The sequence below is a fragment of the Eptatretus burgeri genome, chromosome 2, assembly GCF_056783735.1.
Source record: "Eptatretus burgeri isolate ZD-2024b chromosome 2, Ebu_testis_v1, whole genome shotgun sequence".
NCBI lineage: Eukaryota > Metazoa > Chordata > Myxini > Myxiniformes > Myxinidae > Eptatretus > Eptatretus burgeri.
The window spans coordinates 136,908,974-136,922,501 of record NC_140962.1 but is presented as its reverse complement, the minus strand read 5'-3'; positions in this window follow the sequence as shown (position 1 = coordinate 136,922,501).

The window sequence follows — 13,528 nt, the reverse complement described above, 5'->3', positions numbered from 1 at the left end:
TTTCAAGCAATCTCTTCATTTGTGAAAGATACTGAGAAATATGTCAAGGATGTAAAATTGAACAAAGATAAATATAACAACTATTGGATAAAAACAATTATGGTGGATATGATGAGTTCTTCAATTTCCTTCAGTGGAAGGGCTTTTAGTATACCTGGGAGAACATCAATTAAAGTATCTCGAACAAAAGTTTCTCCTCTCCTTCTGGTAATATATTCAAAACTAGAAAAAGCAATGAAACAAGAAAAAGTATCAAAAAACAAAACCCTTATGGATGAAGCTTTAGAAAGAAAAGATAAGACCATCTGTAATATGCAAGGAGAAATTTGTATTTTTTTCAACAACCCGAAAGATGTAAATCCTGATGAAATAAAGGATGGTAATATATCAGGTGAAATGACATTTCGTTCAATAGTAGTTAACGATCATTTTAAAATTACCTTTAATATAAAAAATGTTGTCGTTGAATCTGGTAATGAAAAAAAGTATATCGATATCGATGGTAATATTATTAAATATGAGTCAATATACAACTAAAAGTATAGATGAATTTCAGTTTAAGTAAAGTTTTACTTTATAAATATGCTAGACATTCCTGATTCTCCATATGACAAATTTGAGAATTGTCCTGCGTGTGAAAGACGGCGATTAAACACAGAGTCAAAAGCCTATAAACAATGTATATTCTGTGATTATCTTCGAATTAATGATAATCAAAAATATAAAAAGGAAAATAATTATTTTAGATTTACACCAAAAATGAATTACTTTACAAGATACGCATTGTATCAACAACAACTCGAGCAATAAGACCTGGAGAAGTAAAAGGTGAAGATTATCACTATATTTCAGTGGAGGAACATATGCGATTGAGGAATGAAGGTCAAATATTTGAGGAGGTTTCTCTTGGTACAACAAAATATTCACATTGTAAGAGTGAGTTAAGGAAACTAAAATCTGGTGGTCTTGGGATATTAGAAACTAATCCAGAAGGAAAGAGACAAATTATTAAACATCTGAGTGGAGTGAAGATTTTATCATCCGGTTTTGATGTTGATGAAGAAACTCAACGCAAACGTATGTACAGCAGAGATGCAAGTATTAGTGAAGAAGAAATTACAACTCACATTAATGTTAATAAAGAATTTGATGAAATATTTAAAGAAAAGGATTTATTTGAACACATCTACTTTAATGATGAAGAAAAGGAAAATTTCCCTGTTGATCTTTACAATTTATTAAATGATATTTTCCAATAAATAAATGGATGCAAAAGAAAGAGCAAGAAGATTTAAGGAACATCAAGAGTTGGTTTCAAAAGTTGTAAAACAACAGGAAGACATAAAGAAGAAACGCAGACAGAAACTAACGGGCGAAGAAGCATTTGAAAGAAAACAAGAGAAATTTTTTAAACCACTTTTAAAAACTTCCCAAGAAAAAATGAAAGATGTTTCCACAGTTCCCACGGTAGAATATACTCCTAAAAAACTTCAAATGTTAAAAGATTTTGATCAAATGACGGAGGAAGAATTAGAGCATTTAGGAGAATTAGAATATGATGATGAAGGTTTATTTCAACAACTGGAAGAGATTAATCGACCCCCTGATTATATTGTGAATGCTCTTCAAAACAATGAATATTCAGCGGATTCAAAAACCAAAGCAGGACTCATTCCAACAGAACAACCAGCAATATTTCATCTTGTTCAAGAAAGGGTATTGATATTTAATGATGAATTAAGGTTCTTGGGTTCTGCTCAACCCCCTGTTAAACTAACTCTGAGATTAATGTTTCTTCTCACAAAAGATGGAAGACAAGGTTCAACTGTGAGGGATGAATCAAAGTATATTGATAAACCATTGGATATGAAAAATAATGATGATAGAGTATATATTGATCTGCTGAACACTCTAAATTATAGGATTTGTATTTCTAGTAAAAGTAGGAAAAATGAGAAGGAGAAACACATTATTCAGGCTTTAAGTATCCTTGGTTCAGGTATTAGTTTCTTCCAAATGACCCATCGCAATTAGTTAATCGACTGTTATTGTTGTTAGGTAGTAAGAAGGCTGTAAATAACAATTGTTTTAATGAAGCATCAGCCATTTTAGGCCAGTTGATGAACATGAAAATAATGAATAAATCTCAATATAAAGACATTTTATCTCATATTAAATAAGATGAGAAGCACAATCCTGAGTTTTAATTTCACAACAAGCGACCACACATCTTCATTCCCATACCCACTACAACTTGACCCAACAAAAGAATATGAGGCATCTTTATTGTCCATGGAAACTTATAATACCTTATTTAATATAACTGATAAAAAATGACAAGTTTAGTTATAATCCCGGAAGTGGATACAAAACGATAACAGTCTCACCCGGAGCATATGAGATTTCTCAAATATCTTCCGAAATTGCTCAAGCCTGGTGTTGGCTTGGTGGTTAGGGTGGCAGCTTAGGATCCCAGTGTCCTGAGTTCAAGCCCCGTTGGCTGCTGAATTAACACCAGGGGGTTGACTCAGCCTGTCATCCTTCCAAGGTCGGCGAAATGAGTGCCAGTGTACTGGTCCCGGTGTATGCCCCGGTTATTATAGGTGTACCATATCCCTGTGTGTCGTAAGAGGCGACCAGGGTTGGCATCAGGAAGGGCATCCGGCCATAAAACATTGCCTCACAAAAAAAAAGCCAAACCCCTGCACAGCAGGGAAAAATGGCTGTAAAAACGGTCATTTTTTTTTAATTTCTTCCGAAATTGCTCGTCTTATGAAAGAACAGGGTGATGAACCAAAAAATATTGTTATAGACATTCAAAAACATACTTCAAAATCAACGATTAAAGTTAAAAATAACGACAAGGTTGATTTCACAATTGATAATTCATTTAGAGAGTTATTGGGTTTCTCCTCAAAAAAGATTGAAACTAATGGGACGTTTTACAGTGATAATGTCATTCAAATATCCTCAGGAATAAATTCGGTCTTAATTCACTGTGATTTGATTGATGGTGCTTATAATGATGGAAAAAAAACAAATGCAATATTTTCATTCAGCGCATACTCAACCCCAATTGGTTTTAAATTCAATATGGAACCCAAAAATTTGGTTTATCTCCCTGTGTCAGGAAAAACCATACACAGAGTAAATTTTAAGATAACCGACCAAGATAATCGTATGATTTCTTTTAATGGAGAAGTTATATCCATCAGAATTCACCTACGTGAAGTTTTCCAATAAATAAATACGATGGTTATTGTGAGGAAACACGAGTTGGGAAAATATAAAATAATTACAGGGGATGGGATGTTCCTTTCCCCATACTACAAGGGTGAAGGTATGTATCTTGGTCGAGGATACTATAAACCTAAGAGACAAAGGGGTGTTGGACATCAATTTAGAGGAGATGGGATAATTGATACTCTAATGGGAATTGGTTCAACTATTCTTAAACATAAAGATCTAATTGGTTCAACTGCTTCTGCTGTGGGAAATGTAGCAGGTGTTGTAAAGAGCATAAAAGATGCCCAGAAGGAATCTCATAAATTACAAGCAATAAAAGAAATTAAGAAAGGCAAAACTCAGTTGTCGCCCCAAGAACGACAGAAAATAATTTGAATACTTGGATCAGGGTTTCAAAAGTTTTAACATCTTTTTTTCCTAAATAAATACAAGTATGGAAGCAATTGATAGTATCTATGATTTGGATGATACTATTATTATCTCAAACTCCACTAAAAAAGAAGATCACTTCAAGGTAAATGCAATAACTGGAACAGACTGGAATACGAATGGAACAAAAAGTTTTGAAATAAATAATCAACAAACCTATTTGAATCTATCCGAAAGTTTCTTGTTGTGTAAATTTAAATTCACTAAAGCTGGGAAGAACACAAACACTACACTTGTAAATAATTTCTTCTGGAAAATGTTTGATAGTGTGCGTTTGTATATTGGAACACAAGAAGTTGAAGCGGTTGATTATGTCTCTGCTGTATCTGAAATGATGAAATTTACACTCTATACATTCAGTGATAGAATGGGAAAGGGGTGTGTTGAAGGTTTTATTCCTGATATGTCAACGGGAACAAACACAGACCCTGGATATACTCAAAGGAAAGGAGCGTATAATGATGATACAAAAGCAGAAAATAGTTTTACTGTGGCAGTTCCTCTGAAAGGTATATTTGGATTTTGTGATCATGATAAAGTTCTGTATGGTCTTAAAATTAGATTTCAACTACAAAGGAATGATAATGAAAATAGATTGCTTTTTGGTGTTGGTAATGCTTTTGGTGATCAGAATAAATTTGTAATTGAGGAAATGAGTTGGTATATCAGTGAATATACTCCTAATCTTAAAACAGAAGAGATGTTGAATAGAAGACTTAACTCAAAGAAACCACTCAGTGTATCATACCTAAAAAGAAGATGTCAACACGTTAAACTCAACCAAACCACTTACACGTGGAATTTGGGTGTTCTGGAAGGAAAGCCACGATATCTGTGGATCATTTTTAAAAATCCAGATGGTGATACTGCGACTGATAAGAATAATGCATTGAGTGATAATGCGAAGGTGAAACAACTTCGCGTTTCTCTCGATGGAACATTTTATCCACGAGATAGATTGGAAATTAATTGGGAAAAAAATGATTTTGCTGAAGCATACAAGTCTTACCAAAAGGTGTGTGAAAGTAATGGAAATAAAGAACCTATTTTGGATATGACAGCATTTAAAAGTTTGTATACAATCTATGCGTTTGACCTGAGCGCTCAAAAGGAAACTATAAAGTCTAATCGAGTGGATACTTCCCCATACATTGAAAGAGGAGAGAGTGAAGAAGTTGATACATATTGTTTGCTTTTGGAAGAAACAGAATTACAGATTAATACAGATAATGGTGTGATGATTAGTCTCACATAATTTTTTGTTAAATAAATGAGTGGCAAAGTACCAACTGGAGTATATGTTAATCAAATCAATCTTCAAAAACTATCATCTTGTGTTCAAAATCAAAAGCCTTGTACGATAAACGTTAATACAATTCAGAGAAAAGGAGCAGTAAGAATTGATGTTTTGTTCACAAGAGAACAGGTTAAAATCTTGAATGACACTGGCTCACTTAAAATTAAAATGACAAAACCAATGTTGAAAAAATATTCAATGAGAGAGACGAGTGGAGGATTTCTCCCATTTCTAATTCCCTGATTTGCTGGTTTAAGTGCGGTTGGAGCATTGACGGGTGGTATTTCAACAGCGGTGAAAACTGCCAACGAAAGGAAGGCTCAACTCCAGGCTCAAAAAGAATTGGAAAGACATAACAAAGAGTTGGAGAAACAAATTAGTGGAAGTGGTGTAATTGTAGATTTTGCTGAAAAACTTGAAGGTCTGCCTGATAAAGCAAGATTGTTAGTTGGAGATATGCTTTCTTCTATAGCACAAGCAGGTGTAAAATTAACGAAAAGAGGTGATGGATTATATCTTTCGAATAAATAAATGAGCATTGATGAGTGGTTTAAAGAATTTGGAAAGAATACAACATCAAATTTACAACTTGTCCAATATTGTAAGAAATTAAAAATTCATAATGTGGTTATTTGTATGAGAGATGAATTAACAAATGTGCCAAAATATACAAAGAATATTATTATGAACTTAGAAGATAATAATGGGAACGGTTCTCATTGGGTTTGTATTTTTAATAGTCAAGACAAATATTATTTTGATAGTTTTGGTCTTCCACCACCTGTTGAAGTCATAAAATTCTTACAGAATGGTGTTTATCAAACATTTCAAGTCCAAGAATTAAATTCCAAGTGTTGTGGTCAATTATGTCTATATGTGTTATTTCAACTCAACAAAAATAAAAAATTTTATGAAAATTTTTTTAATCTAATATAAATGACTTATGTTGGTAAAGATGTTTCTATCTTTGGTGTATCCCAAGAACTGGATATTGATTTATCAAATTATTACACAAAGGCACAGGCTGAACGACATAAATATAATATAAGCAAAAACATTAACATGAAAAATGCTTATAAATTAAAAAATTATCCAAGCCCGACTGACGCGAATGACTTGGTGAGATTAAGCGATTTATCACAATATATATCCTTAAATAAAACGGCCGTGTATTCCAAAGATACAGAAGTGTTGATATTATCTCCAGGTCATACAGAATTCACAGTTCGAATTAAAATAAATTTTTATAAAGAAGGGCGTATCGTTTGTATGAGAATAGAACAATGGGGGTATGATATGAATGATTTAGGGTATAATTGGTCATTTAAAATTGACCTCGAAGACCTGGAACAATTAAATCAGTCTTGTAAGGAAGTATATTATCCACTTGGTATCGAGAATGAGTTTTGTGGGGCCACGATTAGTAAACAACAAATAAAAGAATTTAATAAGGGTAAATATAATAATGGTTTTGCCCTTGTGTATATCATGAAAACAGAAAAAACAGGATTATATATAATAAGTAAGGAAATACAAAATGATTTAACTATGGGAAGATGGGGAGGTGTTTCGTGCCATAATATTATTCTAACATATATTTCTAATACATAAATGACAGCAAGAAGGCTTCAAGAAAATTATCATTTGTGTCCAAGCATACCTTCAAGAAAAGGGTATTCGGTATTTTAATAAATATGTTCTACAACATAAGACTGAGGTATTTTCAATAAAAGATTGGCATGATGCTGATGTTGATAAACCAACAACTTTAGATTTAATTCGAATGTTAAATAATGAAAAAATTATAAAGTTAAGAAAAGGTAAGGCTCTTTTAGAAATTCAAAAGAAATTTTATTGGTTTCCTGTTGTAAAAAAAATTATTTTGGATACAGGAATAACAAGAAATCCTGATGAATATATGTATGATATTCTATGGGGTGTAAGCGATTCAAGGGTAATAAGGGATGAGGAAGGAGTTGAAGAAGAGAGGGAAGAGGAGGAAAAGGAGAAGAGAGAGATGGAGGAGAGGGAGAAGAAAGAGAAGGAGGAAAAGGAGAAGAGAGAGAAGAAAGAGAAGGAGGAAAAAGAGAAGAGAGAGAAGGAGGAGAGGGAGAAGAGAGAGAAGGAGAGGGAGGAAAGAGCGAGACTAAATAAATATGAAAATATGAAAACCGATGAGATTAAAAAAAGATTGGGGGTATGACAGAAAATAACTCAACCCACCGAGGAGGAAAACAAAGAATTGACAAGTCTATTTGAAATATTTTCTACAAGACTATTGTCATCGACAAGATATTCATTTTACTTCAACTTTTTCATTTTTTTTTTCTTAAATAAATGGAGGAGAGAGTGAAGGCTTTTCTAAGGATTCTTTATGTTTTAAAAATTAAGATTCAAATGTGCATGTTGGAAACTAAAAAGGTTTTTGCACTCTGCAGGAATTTTTCTCATAAATAAATGAGTTATTGTCTCAAATGTAAAAAGAAAACTAATACTAAAAATATTTCATATATTAAAAGTAAAAATAACAGGGTTATACAAAAAGGTATATGTTCGGTGTGTGGTTCAAAAAAAAATCAATTTATCTCCAAACACAAACTAGGAGGAGATATACAAAAGTTTTTATCAGGAAGTAAATTTACAACTACTGGAATACCAGGGGAATTACATCTTCCAGGGTATTCTTTCTGTGGTCCAGGCACAAACTTGGATAAAAGATTAGATGAGGCAGACAATCCTAAATCATGGAGTAAACCCATCAATAGAGTTGATGAAGTGTGCATGAGACACGATATTGATTATGGGAATACCACAACGTTGGAAGAAAAGCATGAAGCCGATAGAGAAATGTTGTATAATTTGTCTCTGATACAAAATCCAACCTTGAGAGAAAAAGTTGATCGGTTCATTGTGAAGAAGATGATCAGTGCTAAATTGAAACTTGGACTTGGAAATTCAAAAAACTTATAGGCTCTAATGATGTCATTAAGACTGAAGAGCAATTCGCTGATGAATTACATAAACCAATATTCACAAAGTTTCGTCGAAGGAAAGTTTATTCCAAGGAAGTTGATTATATCTGGTCCGCTGATTTGATTGAACTCAATAATGATAAGGGGTACAAGTATGCTTTAACGGTTATTGATTTGAGAAGTAGATACGCATGGGTTGTCCCTTTAAAAAACAAAACAGGAAATACTCTTATGTTCGCCTTTCAACAGATATTTAATAAAAGTAAGAGAAAACCTAAAAAATTGTGGACTGATGAGGGTAGAGAGTTTTATAACAAGACATTTATGAATTATCTAAAAAATAATAGTATTACATTATACAGTCCCTTTAATGAAGGGAAGGCAGTTGTTGTTGAACGTTTTAATCGTACCTTAAAAGAGAGACTGTATAAAAAATTCACACAACTCAGTTCACAATGGTCATCTTTTATTCAGGATATTGTGGATAAGTATAATGACACGATTCACACGTCAACAAATATGAAACCATCAGAAACATTTACAAAATTAAAATATGAAAAAGAGATTAATGTCAGAAAACCTAAGTTCAAAGTTGGTGATATCGTAAGAATATATAGGTGGAAATCTCATTTTGAAAAGGGTTATACTAAACGATGGACGAACAAACTTTTTAAAATTGTTGATGTAATAGATACGGTTCCTTGGACTTATAAGATATATGATTTGGAAAGGGAAGAGATTTTAGGTTCATTTTATTCACAGGAATTACAAAAGACAAAACTAAGCAGATAATACCCATGGGAGCAATTGGTTGTCCCTTCACTCCCTCCTACTATACACCTTTGTGAACACTGGAGGACCAAGTCCGAGGTGTATCACAGTATATAATGTGTGTCAAGGGGGACGTTCTTAGATCTGTGAAGCCCAAACACAGAATCCTCAACTGAATAGTCAAGGCTTAACTTTGTTTGTTGGTGTGTGTGTGTGTGTGTGTGTGTGTGTGTGTGTGTGTGTGTGTGTGTGTGTGTGTGTGTGTGTGTGTGTGTGTGCAATGGGTTGGCGCTTCACTCCCTCCTACTATACACCGTTGTGGACACTCGAGGGCCAAGTCCGAGGTGTATAACAGTATATAATATGTGTCAAGGGGGACGTTCTTAGATCTGTGAACCCCAAACACAGAATCCTCAACTGAATAGTTGAGGCTTAACTTTTGTTTGGTGTGTGTGTGTGTGTGTGTGTGTGTGTGTGTGTGTGTGTGTGTGTGTGTGTGTGTGTGTGTGTGTGTGTGCAATGGGAGCAATGGGTTGGCGCTTCACTCCCTCCTACTATACACCATTGTGGACACTCGAGGGCCAAGTCCGAGGTGTATAACAGTATATAATGTGTGTCAAGGGGTGGACGTTCTTAGATCTGTGAACCCCAAACACAGAATCCTCAACTGAATAGTCAAGGCTTAACTTTGTTTGTTGATGTGTGTGTGTGTGTGTGTGTGTGTGTGTGTGTGTGTGTGTGTGTGTGTGTGTGTGTGTGTGTGTGTGTGTGTGTGTGTGTGTGTGCAATGGGAGCAATGGGTTGGCGCTTCACTCCCTCCTACTATACACCATTGTGGACACTCGAAGGCCAAGTCCGAGGTGTATAACAGTATATAATGTGTGTGCAATGGGAGCAATGGGTTGGCGCTTCACTCTCTCCTACTATACACCATTGTGGACACCCGAGGGCCAAGTCCGAGGTGTATAACAGTATATAATGTGTGTCAAGGGGTGGACGTTCTTAGATCTGTAAACCCCAAACACAGAATCCTCAACTGAATAGTCAAGGCTTAACTTTGTTTGTTGATGTGTGTGTGTGTGTATGTGTATGTGTGTGTGTGTGTGTGTGTGTGTGTGTGTGTGTGTGTGTGTGTGTGTGTGTGTGTGTGTGTGTGTGTGTGTGTGTGTGTGTGTGTGTGTGTGTGTGTGTGTGTGTGTGTGTGTGTGTCCCAACCCTCACATTCAAAATCTCAACCCCAACCCTCACATTCAAAATCTTAACCCCAACTCAATCCTCGCCCAACACAATGTCTTTTTCAAAATGAGATTTCCACATATATATGTATATATATATATATATATATATATATATATATATATATATATATATATATATATATATATATATATATATATATATTTATATATATATATATATTTTTTTTTTTTTACGTTTTTTTTTTTTTTTTCTCTTCTTCCAATTCTGTCTTTTAAGGCTTTCAGGTTTGATGACGTAGTAAGGGGGAGTAAGCCTGCACTTTCTTCCCAGAACGAACAATGTATATTTTTTATGTTTTTTTCTCTTCTTCCAATTCTGTCTTTTAAGGCTTTCAGGTTTGATGACGTAGAAAGAGGGAGTAAGAACTTTCTTGATAGGTTTAGATCCCAAAGAGTGGTAGCATTTCAAGTCTCCAAAATAAACCCAACTTTCCAAGTCTCCAAGGTATAACCACATTCCTGTTGAGTTTCCAAGATATGTATCACATTGTGAGTTATCAAGCCAGAACCCACATTTCAAGTCTCCAAAAATATAACCATCTATCCAAGACTCCAAGGAAGAATCACAATTTCCAGAAATATAGTGGGTTTCAGTGATAGATCTCACATAGTATAACTGTGGATCATCAAGTAAATCTCCATTTTTCCAATTTTTATGGGTTTCAGTGATAGATCTCACATAGTATAACTGTGGATCATCAAGTAAATCTCCATTTTTCCAATTTTGATGGGTTTCAGTGATAGATCTCACATAGTATAACTGTGGATCATCAAGGAAATCTCCATTTTTCCAATTTTGATGGGTTTCAGTGATAGATCTCACATAGTATAACTGTGGATCATCAAGGAAATCTCCGTTTTTCCAATTTTTATGGGTTTCAGTGATAGATCTCACATAGTATAACTGTGGATCATCAAGGAAATCTCCATTTTTCCAATTTTGATGGGTTTCAGTGATAGATCTCACATAGTATAACTGTGGATCATCAAGGAAAACTCCATTTTTCAAAATGTCTGAAAATTGTGAGTCTCCAAGGTAAAACTTGTATTCTGGCTCATCAAGGTATGACTTGTTCAGGGGGTATTGTCTTGATAACTCACAATGAGTACTATTGTTGCAAAACTCTTTTTCAGGACTTTGCTGGTCTCCAAGGTATAACTCATTGGTTGGATCATCAAGGACGAACTCGTTCTGTGGGTCTTGGTCGCTCATAAGGTCTTCAACCAAGACAAAAATTTCGCCCCAAGTTGAAGCAAAAGCAGTATTTTCATTTTGTATTTCAGATACAATTTCCTGTGAGAGAAAATAATAATGTATTAATCAAGTGATTTAATTATTAAATGAGTATGCTTCAATTTAAGTTTGAAAATAGGAAAATAAAAATCTTACCTCAACAGATAAGAGGTTTGAATCCAGTTCATCAACTTGAAGGTTTAGTTCCATACAAGTCGGAGAGTTCCAGGCAAGCACACAGCACACCATCACCAGCAAAAAAATGTTTAAAATGGAGCCTGGGCTTGAGGCTTTTATTGGGAAAGACTGGTGGGTGTGGTTTCCTTTGGAAATTCCCTGGGCAAACCCACGCAGGCCTTCTTTGGGAAATTTTTCAAAACCATAACATGCTGGAATTTTCTTGTGATTTCTTTGTGAGTCAGAAATGAACTGGAAATGATGTAAGAGTAGGTGGGGCTTAGCAAAAGTAGGCGGGGCATAGGAAAAGTGGGCGTGGCTTATAAAAATACCTCGTGAAAAGTTGGCGGGGCTTAGTAAAAGTGGGCGGGGCCTAAAGAAAATTGGGCGGGGCATTTAAAAATTTCATTGAAAAGTGGGCGGGGCTTAGAGGAAAGTGGGCGTGGCTTACGGAATGCCTCGTGGAAGTGGGCGGGGCTTATTCAAAAATGGGCAGGGCTTTAAAAAATTCCATTTGAAAGTGGGCGGGGCTTATGAAAAGTGGGCGGGGCTTAACAAAAAATAACCTGTGGCTCAGGAGGTGGTCAAACAAGAGCATTAAGAGAAGTTTATCATTTCGTAATGGCACAAAAGGGGTATCTTAAAAAATATAAAGATTCAAATGTTTTGTTTTTCAATATTATAGATGGGGATTATTGTGCAAAGAAAATTAAACTATTGAAGGAATTTGAGAATGAACAAATCTTTATAGGTTCAATGAGTGAGCTAAACAATATGCATTGGTTATTTGATAAAGAGTGTCCCGAGGCTTAGACGTTTCAGATATTTATTTCGAATCACCTTTAACAAATCACATTACTACTTTGCTACTTGAACAAATCTTTATCTTATTGCATGGGTTATTTGAAAAAAAAGTGTTCCCAGGTTAAAAGGGGAGACAAATAAATATACCTTGGGATAAAAAGGGGGTTTATTTTTTAGGTAAAAAAATATGAATTGCTGAAAATCCCCCATTCATTTACATGGGGAAAAGTGAGCCAGAATCAGTATATTCACCCTACTCACGTGGTTGCAGGAGGTGTATCGATCGAAAGGAAACGAGGAAGATTATTAATTTTTGATGTATTTTTGAAGAAAACCTCATCCAGTTTTTTGGTTTGAAAAAATAAAATTAATAAATTTATTTTAAAAATGTGGTTTCAGTTCCTGTAGAATCTGCACCTTGTTGCCGTGAAGCTTCAGTGTTTGAAGCAAAATCCCGTGTGCAGTGGTGGTTGGAAGTCCCAGTTCTCCGGATGCATGTCAAAATGATTTTCTGGGACTGTGTTCAAATGATCCACAAACTCATTCAACGTCTGCTGTACTTGTGCTTGTTCAACCGGTACTTTTATGTTTGTGACAACTTCCAGTCTCCTGAAACCTCTTGTACTGCTCTCTGATACAAGTCCACGATGGCAGATTCCTTCCATACCTTGGGAGGAAATTACACTTTAACTTGCATGTCGGATCTCAACTCGATGAACCATTCGATGCACTGACCTTCTTCTTGTGGAGTTGCCATTTTCTTTTGCATTACATCATGAGGCCTGAAAAAAACAAACTGAATGAGTTTTCAGATATCAGACATGAGATCAGGGCCGTCTCTATCAAGTGTATATCCCAAACTTTTGGTGCACTCTGGCATCCCGCTTTGCTCTCAAAACGCTGTGCAGATAACATCGAAGGTAAGGTGTCCTCTTGGGTCACTGACTTCCTTTTACTCTCGTATTTAACACCTGACTCTCAACAGGATATTTTCATCTCTTTCTGTAAACGCTACAGTGTTCTGAGATGGTGTTCTGAGGTCCAGTCCTATTCCAGATCCACATCAATGATCTTTTTGACTCAGGGAAAATCCTCTTTATCTCTTTGCTGATTTCACCTTCTGCCTTTGCCATTTTTCATCTTTCAGATTGGCAGACAGTGGTGTCTTTCCTCTCCACAGACCTTCATCGTTCAACATTCGAGATTTGACTTTGATAGTCACAGGCTGGTCCAACACTTGTGATACAGGTAACCAACCATAAACCCAGGACCCTGAAATCCGTTTTATTTTTATTTTTTTTGTATACCTTGGTCGAGGCTCGTATGAGAGCTAACACAC